This window comes from Macaca thibetana, chromosome 8, assembly GCF_024542745.1.
Source record: "Macaca thibetana thibetana isolate TM-01 chromosome 8, ASM2454274v1, whole genome shotgun sequence".
Lineage (NCBI taxonomy): Eukaryota > Metazoa > Chordata > Mammalia > Primates > Cercopithecidae > Macaca > Macaca thibetana.
This window is the reverse complement of record NC_065585.1, coordinates 36,677,595-36,695,234: the sequence shown is the minus strand read 5'-3', so window position 1 is coordinate 36,695,234 and position 17,640 is coordinate 36,677,595. Positions and strand designations below refer to the sequence as shown.

General features: G+C 39.5%; 1 protein-coding gene and 1 pseudogene across 1 annotated transcript in view; both read left to right on the top strand.

The window, feature by feature from the left end:
* Positions 1 to 1,266: 1,266 nt before the first annotated feature.
* On the top strand, positions 1,267 to 2,174 carry LOC126961242 (dnaJ homolog subfamily B member 6-like; annotated as a pseudogene).
* Positions 2,175 to 12,133: 9,959 nt separating this feature from the next.
* EBAG9 (estrogen receptor binding site associated antigen 9) overlaps positions 12,134 to 17,640 on the top strand; it is a 1,013,262-nt gene continuing 1,007,755 nt past the window's right edge. The window contains exon 1 of the mRNA XM_050801388.1: positions 12,134 to 12,137. The gene's annotated coding sequence lies outside the window, so the exon portion shown is untranslated. The remainder of the gene's footprint in view (positions 12,138 to 17,640) is intronic.

Here is a 17,640-nt window from a genome sequence, read left to right as displayed (position 1 = left end):
ACCATTTACTGTTATAAATAAACTTAGCTAATGGACCAAAGTAGTGTCTTTTTTTATTTATTTATTTTTTTGAGTCTCAATCTGTCACCCAGGCTGGACTGCTTCCTGAATTCAAGCGATTCTCCTGCCTCAGCCTCACGAGTAGCTGAGACAGGAGTGTGCCACTACTCCCGGCTGATTTTTTTTTTTTTTTTTTTTTTGCATTTTTAGTAGAGATGGGTTTTTGCCATGTTGGCCAGGCTGGTCTCGAACTCCTGACCTCAAGTAATACCCCTGCCTCGACCTCCCAAAGTACTGGGATTACGAGCGTGAGCTACAGTGCCCGGCCCAACGTAATGCCTTGACTCTTCTTCCCTTCGAATGAGTTTCTTTTCAAACAGTATAATGCCTGGGAAGCTAAGCAAGAGTTATTATCCCCAGATTTCTGGGCCACTCCTCAATCCCAAGAGGCCCAGGCATGTTTCTTTTACCATCAGTCTCCTGAAATTCTCATGAAAATACAACCAGTAGGTCTACCTTCCTCCTCTGCCTGCTAAGACATGCCTGGAATACTCTTCACATATTACTAGAAATCACTTTAAAAATTGAGATGATATGCAAATTTTTACTTTAGACAAAATGAATAAAGATAAGTTGCTGTTACATTTGGAAGAAAAAATGGGCAACTTTATTGTGTAAGTTTATTAGGAGCTATGCATCATTTCCAAATTCAGGAAGTCATGGTTTCCTGCTAGTACTGACTAAAAAGTAGTAGCTAAATGGATTGGTAGAGCTAATTAGGTCATTTAAAATTATTGCTTCCACTGCTTTCAATAAAGGATATATTTATTTTCTTTGTAATGTTTAAACACAGCAGTTATAATTTAAACAAATAAGTAAAAGAATGCACAGACTTATTCACAAAACAAGCCCACTGATTTATATTTTAAAATTTTTTAGCTGCATTCAATGAATTCTGGTGGGATTTGGTTAGTTTATTTTCTTTTCGGTTTTAGTTAGGAAACCCTACTGCCATTGTAGGTAGTTATGCTAGAGGAATACTTATGTTTTTATTTGATTACATTTAATGTTAGTGATTTTTTATTTAATTAAATTTAGTGATGTTATATTCTCAGTTGGATTTTGTTTTTAAAGAGTGGAGCAAGCCGCTGCCACAAGCACAGCGGTGCTGGAGCCTAGAGGAGACGCGGGCTACCGCTTCGCCTCCCCTGTATCTCACTGCCAATCACTTCCGTCTTTGGACCTGTTCCAACAATCTGTTAAAACATGGTGGATTACTATGAAGTTCTAGGCGTGCAGAGACATGCCTCAACTGAGGATATTAAAAAGGCATATCGAAAACTGGCACTGAAGTAACACCCAGATAAAAATCCTGAGAATAAAGAAGAAGTGGCCGGGCGCGGTGGCTCACGCCTGTAATCCCAGCACTTTGGGAGGCCCAGGCGGGTGGATCACAAGGTCAGGAGATCAAGACCATCTTGGCTAATACGGTGAAATCCCGTCTCTACTAAAAAAAAAAAAAAAAAATAGCCGGGTGTGGTGTCGGGTGCCTGTAGTCCCGGCTACTCCGGAGGCTGAGGCGGGAGAATGGCGTGAACCCGGGAAGCGGAGCTTACAGTGAGCCGAGATTGCACCACCGCATTCCAGCCTGGACGACAGAGTGAGACTCCGTTTCAAAAAAAAAAAAAAAAAAAAAAAGAAAGAAAGAAAGAAAGAAAGAAAGAAAGAAAGAAAGAAAGAAAGAAAGAAAGAAAGAAAGAAAGAAAAAGAAAGAAAGAAAGAAAGAAAGAAAGAAGAAGCCGAGGCCTGTGAAGTGCTGTCAGATGCTAAAAAGCAGGACATCTATGAAAAATATGGCAAAGAAGGGTTAATTGGTGGAGAGGAGGTGGAAGTCATTTTGACAGTTCCTATGAGTTTGGCTTCACATTCCCTAACCCCCAGATGATGTCTTCAGGGAAGTTTTTGGTGGAAGTTTTTGACTTCTTTGGATTTACTTCATTCAGGTCACTAGGTCATGGGAGTCGCACTTCATTCTCTTCCACCTCATTTGGTAGTACTGGGATGGGCAACTTCAAATCACTATCAACTTCTACTAAAATGGTTGGTAGAAAAATTACTACAAGAGGATTGTCGAGAATGGTCAAGAAGGAATAGATGTTGAAAAAGACGGCTAAAGTCCTAAACGATAAATGGTAAGAAGCAGCTTCTGGCTTGGGTAACAAGTAATTCAATGCATGCATTTAACAGAAATGTCAAACAATGACAAGTGCCATTTGAGGATTAACAGGAACTTTTTTTTTTTTTTTGAGACAAAGTCTCGCTCTGTTGCCCAGGCTGGAATGCGGTGGTGTGATCTCGGCTCACTTCAACCTCTGCCTCCTGGGTTCAAGGGATTCTCCTGCCTCAGCCTCCAGAGTAGCTGGGACTACAGGTGCGTGCCACCAAGCCCAGCTAATTTTTTTCATATTTTTAGCAGAGACAGGGTTCTGCCGTGTTAGTCAGGATGGTCTTGATCGCCTGACCTTGTGATCTGCCCACCTGGGCCTTCCAAAGTGCTGGGATTACAGGCGTGAGCCACTGCGCCAGGCCAACAGGAATTTCTTTTTAAGATTTCAAACAAACACGACTTTCAGTATAATTGTATCTAAAGTATTTATAAACAGCTCATCAGAGCCCATATTTGTCATAGACTTTCGAGTTTATTGGTGGGATCCTTTTTTTGGTCTTTAAAGTTTTTGAAATCTCTGTGTGCACTTTGCCTTTTTAGTAAACTTACTCCAAGGTGAGAGTTTACCCTTTTGTAGTAGGACAAGATTGCGTACTAACACCAGCATGGATCTGCTTTTCTGTTGTGTCTGAAATGTGAGCCTCCTAGTATTGTCCTGCTGTGAAATTAACATTGACAGGATGAATCTTCTACAGCAACAGTCTTCAACATTTTTGGCACCAGGGTCCGGTTTCATGGAAGACAATTTCTGCATGGATGGGGTGGGAGTGGGGGATGGTTTTGGGATGATTCAATCACATTACATTTATTGTGCACTTTATTTCTATTAGTACTATTACACAGTAATACATAATGAAATAATTATACAACTCATCTTAATGTAGAATCGGGGGAGCCCTGAGCTTGTGTTCCTGAAGTCCCATTTGGGAGTGATGGGAGACAGTGACAGATCATCAAGCATTAGATTCTCATAAGAAGCATGACATCTAGATCCCTCACATGTGCAGTTCACAGTGGGGTCCACGTTCCTATGAGAATCTAATACTGCACTGATCTGACAGGAGGTGGAACTCAGGAGATATTGCCAGCAATGGGGAGTGGCTGTAAATACAGATGACACTTTGCTGGCTTGCCCACTGCTCACCTCCTGCTGTGTGACCCAGTTCCTACAGGCCACAGACTGCTACAGGTCAGTGGCCCAAGAGTTGGGGACCCCTGTTCTACAGAAATAACTTCAATTTTTTTTTTTCAGTATTTAGTAGTGAAAGATATTAGTGCAATAATGGTAATACATTTCTGGTTTAATATAAATTAATAATGTTTCCAGTGGTGCATGAATGCTGGAAACTTGGTAAGTTTTGACAATTGTTTAACTATGTAATATCAAGCTTAGGTTTAAACAAGTATAGCTGTGGCCAGGCATGGTGGCTCACGCCTATAATCCCAGCACTTTGGGAGGCCGAGGCGGGGCGGATCACCTGAGGTCGGGAGTTCGAGACCAGCCTGGCCAATATGGTGAAACCCTGTCCCTACTAAAAATTTAAAAAATTAGCTGAGCATGGAGGTGTGTGCCTGTAGTTCTAGCTACTTAGGAGACTGAGGCAGGAGAATTGCTTGAACCTGGGAGGCGGAGGTTGCGGTGAGCCGAGATCATACCACTGCCCTACAGCCTGGTCAAGAGAGCGGGACTCTGTCTCAAAAAAAAAACAAAACAAACAAGCAAACAAACAAAAACAAAAAAAACAACAACAAAAAGGAAAGCTGGTAAGCTGGGTCTTTATGATTTGCTTAAAAAAATAAAAAAGAAAGAAAATTGACATGAATGTGTTTGGTGCATTCTTTCCTGAGTGGAAAAAAAAAAAAAGAATGGAGCAAATGAAACCAAATATTTACTTAAAGTCATTTTGAATATTGTGCAAGTACGTGCTTATTGAGAAAGTTGAACTTTCTCTAAGACAGATCCCCTCCAATGTCTACATTTTAACTGCAGATTAGTTTGAGACTGGGGACTTGTGAAACAAAATAAGTATTCAGAAAAACATTATTTTATTTGTGGTGGTGAGCAGACGCAAGAAGGAGGGGAAAGGCCTGCAGTAGATGAACCGTCCCCTGAGATTTTCTAGAAAGGGCCACTAAGAATTTTCTTTGGATTTTTCAAGTGGAAGGATGTGCCTGAGTCACTTCATCAGCTCATCCTCTACCGTCATAGCTGAGAATGAAAAGACACTGTCAGCAGCCTTGAGTCAGCCATGAAACCGAGGCTCCTCAGGGATGAGTGGCAATACCAGGGTCCCAATAAAAACTTTGTTCCTGAGTAGTTCTCCTTCCTGCAGTTATTAACTCAGGGCTTCTTCCTCAACAACTTCTTAAGAGATGACAAATTACATCCCTGGTCTTGTGTCTTTCATCCTGAAGTGCACAATGATTGCCTAAGACAAACATTTCATGAACTGTCTCTTCTTGAACTCTCTCATTTCTGCCCTGCTTTTCAGAGTTGACTGACCAGTTTCTCTACTTCCCCACACCCTGTTCTCACTTTTACCTCTGTCCCATTTTACCCTTTGAGGCCACCATTCCGTTATTAAAAGCATTCTGAGATATTGGCCCTTCCATTCTCTTCTTTCATTTCCTTGGTTGACCCTAAACTTAGAATCCTTAGATTCTGGAGCTATAAGAGATCTTAAGGGTTAATTTGCTTCACTGTCTTATAGATGAATGAAGTCCAGAGAAATTAACTGTTCAAGGTTATGTAGCTCCATACGAACACTACTAGGAGTATTTTCACTACATATCCCTCAAGTTTGTTAATGTTATTATTATTTTTAGTAATAATTTATACCTCATTTTTTGGCATCATGTAGTAGAAATAAATTTGATGTTGATGTGAAAAAAGTAATTTATTTACTGAACATGTACTATGTGTCAAAAATTGTTCTACATACTGGAAATTCAGCTGTGAGTAAAGTAGGAAAAAAAACCTTCAACGTTCATGGACTTTGCATGGTGGAAAATAGATTCTAAATGGATACACAAGTAAAATATATAATGGTTGTCGTGGTGCTGAAAATTTAAGTTGGGGGTTGGGGGAGACATGAAACCAAGGCTTTCGAAGTGAGGAAACTGAATGTGCTGAACCCAAATCAAAGAACTAGAGGTCTTTCTTGATTGATTTAATTTTTCTAATGAAGGATTGCCAATTATAATTCTTCTGAAGTCTTTTTTTCTTCCTTCTGATAGGAACACTGTAAAGTTATTTGGTAGAAAGTACTGTAATGAAAGGGTGATTTTGCCCTGGCTGCCACCCTCATTACTTTCATTTATTTTTGTTGATCTCACTCCTCACAGAGGCATGATTCACCCATTGATACAGCAGTCACTAGCTAAATTTTGAATTTCTTGAATTTCTTCACTTTCAAGAACTGAGTTTCTCACTTGAAGGCAAAAGGTGATTAATCAAGGCTTCAAGTAAGAGAAAAAACATGGTGCAGGGGCAGCCTGGAGCTGCCAGGGCTTCAGCTCAAATACCCATGGTATGGACATTCACAGAAGAGGGCGACAGCCTGGAGACTGAAGAAGGAATTGGCGCAGAAAACAGACGAATAAGTACTGACTCATTGTCTCTGTTTTTTTCCTAACCCAGTGAACTAGGAACTCACTGTACACTATTTTAAAACTGAGGAGGATGGGCAGTCTTTAATTATATGGGAGTAATTAAATAAGGAAATAGTATAGCAGACTATATATACACATACATACACACACACACACACACACACACATATGTATGTATATCTTTTTTGTGTGTGTGATGGAGTCTCACTCTGTCTCCCAGACTGGAGTGCAGTGCCACCATGTCGGCTCACTGCAACTTCCGTCTCCTGGGTTCAAGCAATTCTCCTGCCTTAGCATCCCAAGTAACTGGGATTTTAGGTGCCCACCACCACGCCTGGCTAATTTTTTTATATTTTTAGTAGAGACATGATTTCACCATGTTGGCCAGGCTGGTCTCAAACTCCTGACCTCAGGTGATCCGCCCACCTTGGCCTCCCAAAGTGCTGGGATTACAGGCATGAGCCACTGCATCCACCCCCAAGCTATATCTTTAAGGAGACTTTAGTTCAAATCCTGGCTCTAGTACTTACTAGTTTTGTGATCTTAGAAAGGGTGATCGATTAATGACTGTGAAACTTGGTTTCTGCTCCTATAAGATAATAATACTAATTTATGCTCCTAGGATATTAGAGAGAATTTTTAGAAAGAAGTAAATCTTTGGTCTAGAGGTTCTAGGAGAAATTCACATCCAAGGTCGGTCGTTCAGCTTGCTGGGGGAATTCAGTCCCTGTGGTTGTAGGATCACGGTCCTTGTTTCCCTCCTGGCTGTCAGGAAGGGACTTTTCTCAGCATCCAAGAAGCTTCCCACATTTCTTCCTACATGGCCCCATCCATCTTCTAGCCAGATTTATATATACATAACATATGTATCACATCATATACTACATTATATTTATTATATTATGTATATGTGTGTATGTGTCATAGTTAAGTGACAATGTCACACACACATTTTATATATATAATGTCTATTATATATATGACACACACACATTTTGTGTTACTTAACAACGAGGATACATTCTGACAAATGTGCTGTTAGGTGATTTCATCATCATGCAAACACCATGGAGTGTACTTACAGAAGCATAGATGGTATAGCCTACTACACATCTAAGCTATATGGTATAGCCTGCTGCCTCTAGGCTACATGTACTGCCTCTATGCTATACAGCATGTTACTGTACTGAATACTGCAGGCAATTGTAACACAGTCGTATTTGTGTATCTAAATATATCTAAACATAGAACTGGTACAGTAAAAATATGATATAAAAGATGAAAAACAATACACCTGTATAGGGCACTTAGAATGGAATTTGCAGGACTGGAAGTTGCTCTGGCTGAGTCGGTGAGTGAGTTGTGAGTCTACACAATTGTTGACTTTATAAACACTGTACACTTGGGCTACATGAAATTTATAAAAACAGTTTTCAATAATAAATTAACTTTAGCTTACTGTAACTTTTTTACTTTATAAACTTACATTTTTTAGCTTTTGACTTGTGATAGCTTGAAACACAAACATTTCACAGTTATAAAGAATATTTTCTTTCTTTATATCTGTAGCCTATAAACTTTTTCCTATTTTGAAAAGTTTTTATTTTCATTTTTACTTTTTAAACTTTTTGTTAAAAGCTAAGACACAAACATACACATTAGCCCAGACCTACACAGTGTCAGAATCACCAATATCACTGTCTCCCACTTCCATATCTTGCCCCACTGGAAGGTCTTTAGGGACAATAACACACATGGAGCTGTTGTTTTCTATGGTAACGATGCCTTCTTCTCGAATACCTCTGAGGAGCTTCCCGAAGCTGTTTTACAGTTAACTTTATTCTTTAATAAGTAGAAGGAGCACACTCTAAAATAGCAATACAGAGAATATTATAGTAAATACATAAACTGGTAATATAGTGGTTTATTGTCATTATCAAGTATTACATACTGTACATAATTGTATGTGCTAGACTTTTATATGACTGGCAGCACAGTAGGTTTGTTTACACTAGCATCATCACAAATACCTGAATAATGTGTTGTGCTATGATGTTACGATGGCTACGACGTAACTAGGTGATAAGAATTTTTCACCTCCGTTATAATCTTACCAGGCTACCATCATATATGCAGCTTGTCATTGACTGAAATACTGTTATGTGGCATATGACTGTAGATAGATAGATATGCACAAACATATAGATGTATATATACACATATATAATGATATATACACACATACACATGTATATAAAGAGATTTATTATAAGAAATTGACTCACACAATTATGGCAGTGATCAAGTCCCAGGATCAGAAGGGTAAACTGGCAAGCAAGAGATCCACGACGGGCGAATGGTTTAGCTCAGTCCAAGTCTAGAGCCTGAGAACTAGGAGAGCAAACGGTGTAGTTCCTGGCCAAAGACCGGCAGACTTGACACCAGAAAAATCAATGTTTCCACTTGAAGGCTGTTAGGCAGGAAGAATTCTCTCTTACTCAGGAACAGATGATTTTATTCATTCTATTCAAGGCTTTAATTGATTGGATGAGACTCACCCATATCAGGGAGCACAATCTGCTTCTTTCAGTGTGTTGACTTAGGTGTTAATCTCATCCAAAACATCCTCACAAAAGGATCCAGAATAATGTTTGACCAAATATTTGGGCCCTTGTGGCACAAACAAATCACATTTCACTTATTGAACATTTATTCTATGACTGCTTACTACTCTAATTCATTTAATCTTTACAAGTGACCTTATGGGTGGGTCCTACTCCCAGCATGATTTTCTATATGAAGATGTGAAGAAGAGAGAGAGACGTTAAGAAAAATTCTCAATGACTCACAAGCAGTAAATAGCAGACCCAGGCCTTTAATCCAGCTGCATTTCTCAGACTCAGTACATTGCTCCTGTTGCTCAATCATCTGACCAAAGAAGATGGAAATCCACCAGGTTTTATCCAAAGGAACTGAGTCTTTGGTGGACCAACCCAGTTGTGTTTCACTGATATATCTATAAATGAGCAGTTGGCTCCCTGGAGGAATGTAGGAGAAACTTTCTAGCAATGTAAAATAATTAACCATGTTCAGATCTTTAGCAGACTTATGTGGGTTAGAAAGATGAATTAATAGCATATTACTTATTGAAACAGCATGCAATAACCTTTATTTGTGGGGCCAATGCAGTGGGTAGAAACAAATTCTGAAGAATAGCAAATATAGACTCAATTACATCACATTTTTACCTGTCCCTTGCTAATATGATTAAGTAAGTGCTTCCAGAATAGTTGACAGTTTAGTCATGACCAATTCCACTAATTTTAGGGTACTGGAGAAATCATTTAGATGCCAGAAATAAAAGAGAGACAGAGAGAGAGAGAATTGTATGATCTAACGAAGTTTTCCCATCTCCAGTATCTGAAACATATTATTTGGTAATACTTCAGAGATGCATATGTAATTTGAAGTAAATTATTATTATAACCAGGAGTATCTATTTTGGGACCTACATCCAATTGCAGTTGGTATGGCATGTTTGTCCTTGTGTGCCTGCCTGGTTACCAGGAGAAAGTCTGTCCTGGCCTCTGCATTAGGCAGGAGACACCGCTTTGCCTGAGCCTGATGAAGGCTTGCATTACTGAGTGGCTGAGGGACCTTTGGTGGGTCACAGCGCCTCTCAGATACACGTCTTTGAAAAGATTACTGATTAGGGTCCTAATCCTTTATAAAAATTATCAGTATTTAACAATGATGGGGAAATCAACATAGCATGGAGATTTCATTAACCCAATGGAAGAGCTTTGTTTATTGCCCATGACACAGCTGCCCGTTAAAGAGTTCAGATTTGCAAGCCTTGGAAGACTGGCAAAGGCTAGCTTGTGGAACTTTACACTGGTTCATGAGAATAAAAATCTTTCTTAAGACAAGGCATTTTTTTGCCTTTGACATTATAGGAATATTGTCCAGGGGCCATGAATTTCACAGGGGCCCATAAAAATATTTGAGGCTTAAAAAATGTATTGGCTCTAAATATGAAAAGATAACAGCAAAGTTGAAGTTAATAAATGTTTAGTTTAATGTATACAAGGTATAACATCATATTACTCTATTACCTGTTAAATTTCTTATTAATTAAACATTAGTTATTTTTGAAAGCAATTTGTAGATTGGATATTCTTAACTTGCCAAAAGTCTCAATAATAAATGATGACTACAGAGAATTTGATGCTAATTTTAAATTAAATGAATTATGTGTTTTACTTAATTTCTACAACAAATTATGAAGATATTCCAAAATTTTTACATCAAAATAGTATATTAATTATCTTTAACAAGTGACATAAAGCTTTTAAAAATATATGTGATACAAACTGCATGGTACTTCTAGCAGTAAGGTTGTCCAAAGCTAAACTAGGTTTCGAATGAGTCAGAGTATGATGAAAAGCAACAAAAAGATGTCTACGCAAACAGCATCAGATAAGTCCAGGAAAAAGCATCTGAGAAATCTGATAGGCAGAGTTCAGAGGTGGAGACTATGAAATATGAGCCATTAGGGAAGCTTGTAGGCAAGTAGCCATACAACACTTACCTTCACCAAGAGAGGACTGGCAATAGCAACAAGCCATGGTCCCAGCCTTAGACCAGCAAACTGGGGTTCAGAGTTAGGGCTTTTTTTTTTCCTGAGGAATAAGTCAAATGTTGCATTATTACAAGGCAGCACAAGGTAAAGTTGACCTTGGTAGCAAGTTTGATTTGCTTCTGAGTTCCATGAGTTTTAAGCTAGAAACTCGGTGTTCCCCCTGACCATGAACAGGTTCCAGAGTCTGAGTAAAGATTAAGATGTGAGAATCAAGAAAGTCAGCGAGTATTAATTAAGCCATTACTATGTGCCAAGGCTGTGCTAAGTTTTGGGAATACAGTAGAGAACAAGCCAGATGTTAACTACTACGCCATGCTGCTTAATGTCTAATGAGAAAGACAGACATTAGACCAGTAACAAGTGGGATAAGTGCTACTGAAAAGAAGCATAGGGTGCTAAGAAAGTAGAACAAAGACTATGGGAGCAAGAGATCCAGACAGATCATTACAGAAAAATCAAAACTAGACCAAGCATGCCTAGAACTAGAAACTTTATTGACAGGAGAATCTCCTTCAGGTAGGGACATCACAGCAGAAGCTGCTGGAGGACTGGACAGGAGCTTGGCATGAAGGCATTTCTAAGGATTTTGTGGGACAGCTATATCAATCAGGGCTGAAGAGCTCTTGGTTAGCCCTTTGTGGACAGGATCTTCCCTAGGGCAACATGTGACATTGAGAAATGCTCTCTTGAAATATATTTAAGGGGCTCTGAATTACTGTGCTTATTCTCATAAATGGGCAATCATTTAAAGATTTTACTAACACTGTTTCTCAGACACTTTGGCTATTATACTTACCAATGACCAGCTAGTGTCACCTTATTGGATTGTCCTGTTGAGAAATCTGTCCCTTTTTTTATTCACTTCTTTTTTTTGAGATGGAGTTTTTCTCTTCTCACCCAGGATGGAGTGCAGTGGCACCATCTCAGCTCACTGCAGCCTCCACCTCCTGGGTTCAAGTGATTCTCCAGCCTCTGCCTCCCAGGTAGCTGGGATTACAGGCACCTGCCACCACACCCAGCTAATTTTTGTTTTTCTTTTTCTTTCTTTTTTTTTTTTTTAAGCTTTAATCCCTCAGTTTTATTTTTTTTCTTTTTTCTTTTTTTCTTTTGTTTATTATTATTATACTTTAAGTTCTAAGGTACATGTGCATAACGTGCAGGTTTGTTACATATGTATACTTGTGCCATGTTGCTGTGCTGCACCCATCAACTCGTCAGCACCCATCAACTCGTCATTTACTCCTCAAGGATCTAGAACTAGATGTACCATATGACCCAGCCATCCCATTACTGGGTATATAGCCACAGGATTATAAATCATGCTGCTATAAAGACACATGCACACGTATGTTTATTGCGGCACTATTCACAATAGCAAAGACTTGGAATCAACCCGAATGTCCATCAGTGACAGACTGGATTAAGAAAATGTGGCACATATACACCATGGAATACTATGCAGCCATAAAAAAGGATGAGTTTGTGTCCTTTGTAGGGACATGGATGCAGCTGGAAACCATCATTCTTAGCAAACTATCACAAGAACAGAAAACCAAACACCGCATGTTCTCACTCATAGGTGGGAACTGAACAATGAGATCACCTGGACTTGGGAAGGGGCACATCACACACCGGGGCCTATCATGGGCAGGGGGGAGGGGGGAGGGATTGCATTGGGAGTTATACCTGATGTAATTTTTGTTTTTTTAGTAGAGACAGGGTCTCACCATGTTGGCCAGGCTAGTCTCGAACTCCTGACCTCACGTGATCTGCCTGCCTTGGCCTCCTAAACTGCTGGGATTACAGGCGTGAGCCACTGTGCCCAGCTCCTTTTTAATCTTTAACATGCAACTTAGACCCTTGAAGCCTCAGGCATCCCTAACACATGTATAATTCTTTAGAATTATAAATAAGTTGTATTCAACACCAATTAACATCAACATCAAAAATATTGTGCCTGGCACACATCTCATGCAAGCAGCAAGCACTGGCTGTGCAAAGTACTGTCAATTGGAACTCTCCCAGCCCCAATGACTTCATGCAGAGAAAATAAATAACAGTGAGCAGGCAGCATGATACGGGTAAAGTAGACTTTTTTTGGGTTTTGTTTGTTTTCTTTTTCAACCTCCAGCAGCCCTTAGCACAATGCCTTACTCATTAAATATTTGTTAAAATGAGAAGTGTACAGAACTTGGTGTATTTTTTCCAATGCCACATCTGATTCTGAAAGTCAACCACTCCAAGTCGAATCACCTAGTATTTTTATTTTAGAGACAGTACTCCTCTCCCTTTGCCTTCCTCCGAAGCAGAGACACGAAACGTGATAATGCAATCATCTGCACTGCGCATGTTCTGGCTGAAAGGACTTTGGTAGGTTGTTTGAGTCTCAGAGAAAGGTATTCATTGTTAGTCTTTAGTATTTGAAGATGACCTCACTGATAGGATTTTATCCCCAAGTGGCTGAAAGAGCTGTGGTCTAGGAGGCGTGTGAGAAGGCTTTTCTTTGGTTTGTGGTCAGAGCCTGTTTGTGGGGCCTGGTATTTGTAGTGCCACCTTTCTTCAGGCTGCTTGTCAAGATAAGTTGGCTCAGGTCTGTTAGTTGTACGCCAGGTTCCTCTGTTGACAGGTGTTCTATTCCAGAATTCCATAGTTATCGAGAAATGGACTACGCCAACACAAGCTTTTATTGTGTTTTGAGGCACTTTTGGAGACTCCGACAGCGGCTCTCATTTTGCAGAGCAAACTGCTGCTGAAGGTTTGGTAAAGCTTAATTTTTAAATGGATTCTATGCTGCTATATGTGGCATCTCCCTTGGTATTTGAATCATTCAGCACATAACTCCATCGTTAGATCATTTTTTTGTGAAATTTTTGTTGGTCACCTTTAAAGCTACATCAATCACTTGGTAATGGAAAAAAAGTCAATGTAATGATCTGCTTTGAAAATAAACAGTCTAACTTGCTTTTGGCATTGAGAGCCTATTATCATGTGGTAACATCATTCTATTCCAATGACATTATCTGCTAAGGATATTATCATGGTGGAAAATATTTCAATTTTGTTATCGGAACAATGAAGCTGTGATATTTAATTATGAAGAAGTGTGTTTAATTTGGGGAATCTGGCATGTTGACTGTCACAGTTTACTTGTCAGAAGCCTGGGCAATGGTAATGAAATTTGAACAGAATATTATTTAGTGACCCACCAAAGTTATTGATTTAACAGTTTTTCTTGCTATCTCATGTTGTTTTCTTTCTAATATTAGTTCTTCTATTAAGTCCATTGATTAACAGATTAACTAATTAATGAACCCAATTAACACAATTCAGTACTAGCTAGTAGAGAAGGGCTAAGGTATGAAGAAAAGCATCTCTGGCCAGTTTTTACTTTTGGAAGGTGAGATCTGTTTAAATGGCACAGCAAGAAAAGCATTTCCAAACTGAAATGTTAACAACGCAAGGGGAGGTTTTTCTCCTTTCTCCCACATATTTTGTGTTGAGAAAGTTGAAAATAAAACAAAGCAAATAGCCATGTGGGTTACACTGATAAACATATTAATGTGATGAATTAAGGCTGATCATAAAGTGGTAGAGTCAGTGCCACTGAAATAAGATTTGAAATGCAATACACAGTATGTCCTGTTCTGTAGTAACTCTTCTGCTGAAAATCAGCTGTGGCATCCTCCCTTCTTAAATGGCCTTCAGTTACAGCTGTTGGCTAGCCAAGAAATAGCCAGGCCCCCTTTCCTGAGTACCTATTATGTGTCAGACATTATACTTGGTCTTAGGGCATAAATGGACAGTGCAGACGTTGTCCTCAAAGTGTTCTCCGTATCATGGGAGACAGGCAGAATAAATGATGAGGCTTGCTGTTTACAGTGTATAATAATGTAATATATTAGCAAGAACCAGTTAATCAGAAACTCAGAGAATCCTGCAATACCTGAGCCAGAGGAAACTCGGAAAGCATAGAGTCCACTCTTGTTTGACAATGAAGCTTCTGAACGTCTGAGAATTGCAGTGGCTTGCCCAAGGTCATGGAGCAAGTTGGTGGCAGAACTAGAACCAGCACCCAGTCTGTAGGCCAGTGTTCTTTCTGCCGCATTACATTCCTTCCAGAGCTCTAGTCCCGGCCTGGTGTCAAGGGGATTGGAATTCTGCTGCAGAAGGAGTTGCAGAGGGAGACGTTGCTTCACAGTTTCCCTTGGTTGCAAGCTGTGCTACGAAACCTTTATGTTTCCTTTTCGTTTATCTGGGGACGAAGGATAGATTCCAGGAGAACCTGGCTAATGGCAGGCTGGTTCTGCAGCTGGGCCAGAGATGCTCAGTGCCCTGGTTTTGGCTGCTGAAATATTCTGAGTCATTCACTTGGAGTGTCCCCAGATTCACAAAAGTGCCACAGGGACCACAAAGCAGAAGCTTTGTATATGTGGAAGGCTGGGAAGAATGGAGGGGATTGTACTGAGGGCTACCACCAAATTCACATGGGAGGTATGTTCTCACACATGGTATAAGAACACAAAAATGCCATTTTTTTCCAGACAGGGGGCCACAATCAGAAGGCTGGTGACATCAAACTGTGCAGAAAAGTAGCCCTGCCTGCTTGTGAACGAGCATAGGTAATTGACGGAAATACGCTCTTTCTGGCTTGTTTTTGTTTGTTGTAAATTATTTGCTATTTCTAAAAATTGTATGTATTTATAGTATAAAACATGATTTTTTTTTTGAAAAGTGGGGATTTGTACATTGATCATGAACCCCACAAGGTAGATGCTCTTGCCACCCCCTTTTTGTACAGAAAGAAAGTGAAGCACAGAAAGGTGAACTTGCCCAAGGTCAGGTAACTAGTGGGCGTCCAAGCTGCCATTCAAACCAGCAGCCTACTTCCAGTCCATGCTCTTCCTCATGTGGCCTCTGGCATTTGTCTCTGGAGTAATTTCACACTTTCTCCTTTCCAAGGGATCTTGAAACAATATGATGTTTTGATATAATATACACTGTGGAATGGCTAAATGAGGCTAATTAACGTATGCATTATCCACGAACATCACTTTTTTTTGCTGGTGAAAACATTTAAAAGTTCCTCAAATCTGTTCTCTTAGCAGTGGCCTTTCTGGCTTGTACTTCTTTGCTTCAGCTCAGTGCTTTTTATCAGTTCTCTTAGTATATACAAGCCCAGATCTTCTTAGTCCGTAGACTCTCTATAGGTAGAATGCGTGTCATAGAGATACCATTAAAGAACTGGTTTTAAATAATCCAAAACTTTGCAGGTTAATTCAAAAGTGAGTGCTGTGTAAATTTGGCATTGTTACGTTTTACGGAGAAGCCTTACTTTGTTCTGCCAAACTTTATTAAAAAACAAAAACAATATACCAACGGACAGAATTTTCTCTGCCACTTAAGGAGCCTCTATCCCAAACCAAAACTACTAAAGCTGATCACACAGTCATACACATCATTGGTCACTCTACAAGAAATAAAAGGAAAAATGAATACCACAAGCCCATGTAATAATGCATGGCTGTGTGACTCAGAAAAGAGTATATAGGTCAAAAATGCCTTGGAAAAATATAAATTTTTAAAATATGGAATATGTAGATCTTAATCCACTCAGCCACATTTTTATATTAATGCATGAATGAATTATATTTGCATTTAAGTAGGAGGCAGCATGTTGGAGAGGGAAAGTGAGTATGTGAATCAGACTGTGAAGGTTAGGATCTTTATTCAGGCCCTGGGAAGTTTACTTAATCCTTTTGCATCTCAGTTTTTCATTGGAAAAATGAGAAATTTATTTATGTAAAAGTCTTGGCACAGCACTTACTGCATTATGGGCATTCAGTAAGCGTTAGCTCGGGTTTCCTTCCTAATTCCTGTTTAAAAACAAACAAACAAACAAACAAACAAATGAAAAACAGTGGGGACAACTTTGGAAACCCTTGTTAAAAATCCTTTCTTTTCATACTTAACAATAGCACTCTTACAATTGAGTCTCTTGGTGGGCATATCTGTTTTATTATACAATCCTAATAGAGAAAAGCTCTCAGAAGACCAACTTAGAAGGAATGCCCCAAGAGAGGCTATAGGTCCTGTCTGAGATGTAAAGGAAAATCAATCAAGAGCAAAGTTGCAGAGAGAGAGAGAAAGGAAAAAATCAAAAAACACGTCTTTCCCCTTTGTGGTATCAGTGTTCCAAAGGCACAGCCATCCCGTTATTTATTGTCCAAACTGGGATGCTTCTGAAAGTGAAGAAAGTCAGGGAAAAATGTGAAGTCTGGCAGGATGCAAAAAGAAAAGACATACATCTTGGACTGTCCAGAGCAAACCGGGACATGTAGTCACCACATATATAGGAGTTCATTGGACCTCACTCAATGTGAGGCCACAAGACTTTAGCCAAAATCTCCAATGAGCTTCTGATGGTTAGACATGTTAGGGTCAGTTTTGCAACCTTCCTGAGGCTCAACTGATTTATTTGAGGAAGGGGGTTAACGAGAGCTATGCTTCAGGGCTATTCTCAGGGTTAAAGAAATATATCTACAGCACTTCATACAAGATGGTGTATAACAAATGGAGACTATTGTAGGTGCATATGGCATACAGAAAGATGAGAAGGGTTTGGAATAAGGAGACGAGTGAATCTCCCAAAGGGCAAGAATCTCCCCATTCCTGTGTTCAGCTTCACAAAACAGAACATCAGGGCAGTGGGGGAGAGAAATGAAATGTACAATCTTGGGCTAGTTGCTGTTAATTTTGTATTTGGTTAACTAATTCTATTAAGCATTTTTGCCAGATATACTATTGCTATATATATTTTTTTATCTAATCCATTACATGATAATCTAAAAAACTGAATGGATCAAGAAGGAGGACATGTATTTGGGGAAAAGACTATTACTGAATGTGTGCATACTGGCAGTGAATTCAGATTAGGAGGGTTCAGCTGCAAAAATTTGGGACTAATTGCTTTCTTTTCCCTAAAAGGTATAAATGGCCATGGAGATGTTGGAGTCTCCTACCAAGAGGGAAGCAGTAACCTCCTCCTTTGCCCATCTCTCCTACTCAGAGGAAAATAGATTTCCAACTACAAAAAATACATGTCTGATGTGTGTGCATTATAGGTGTGAACTCACCACTAGTTAGGTGACATTTTGAATTT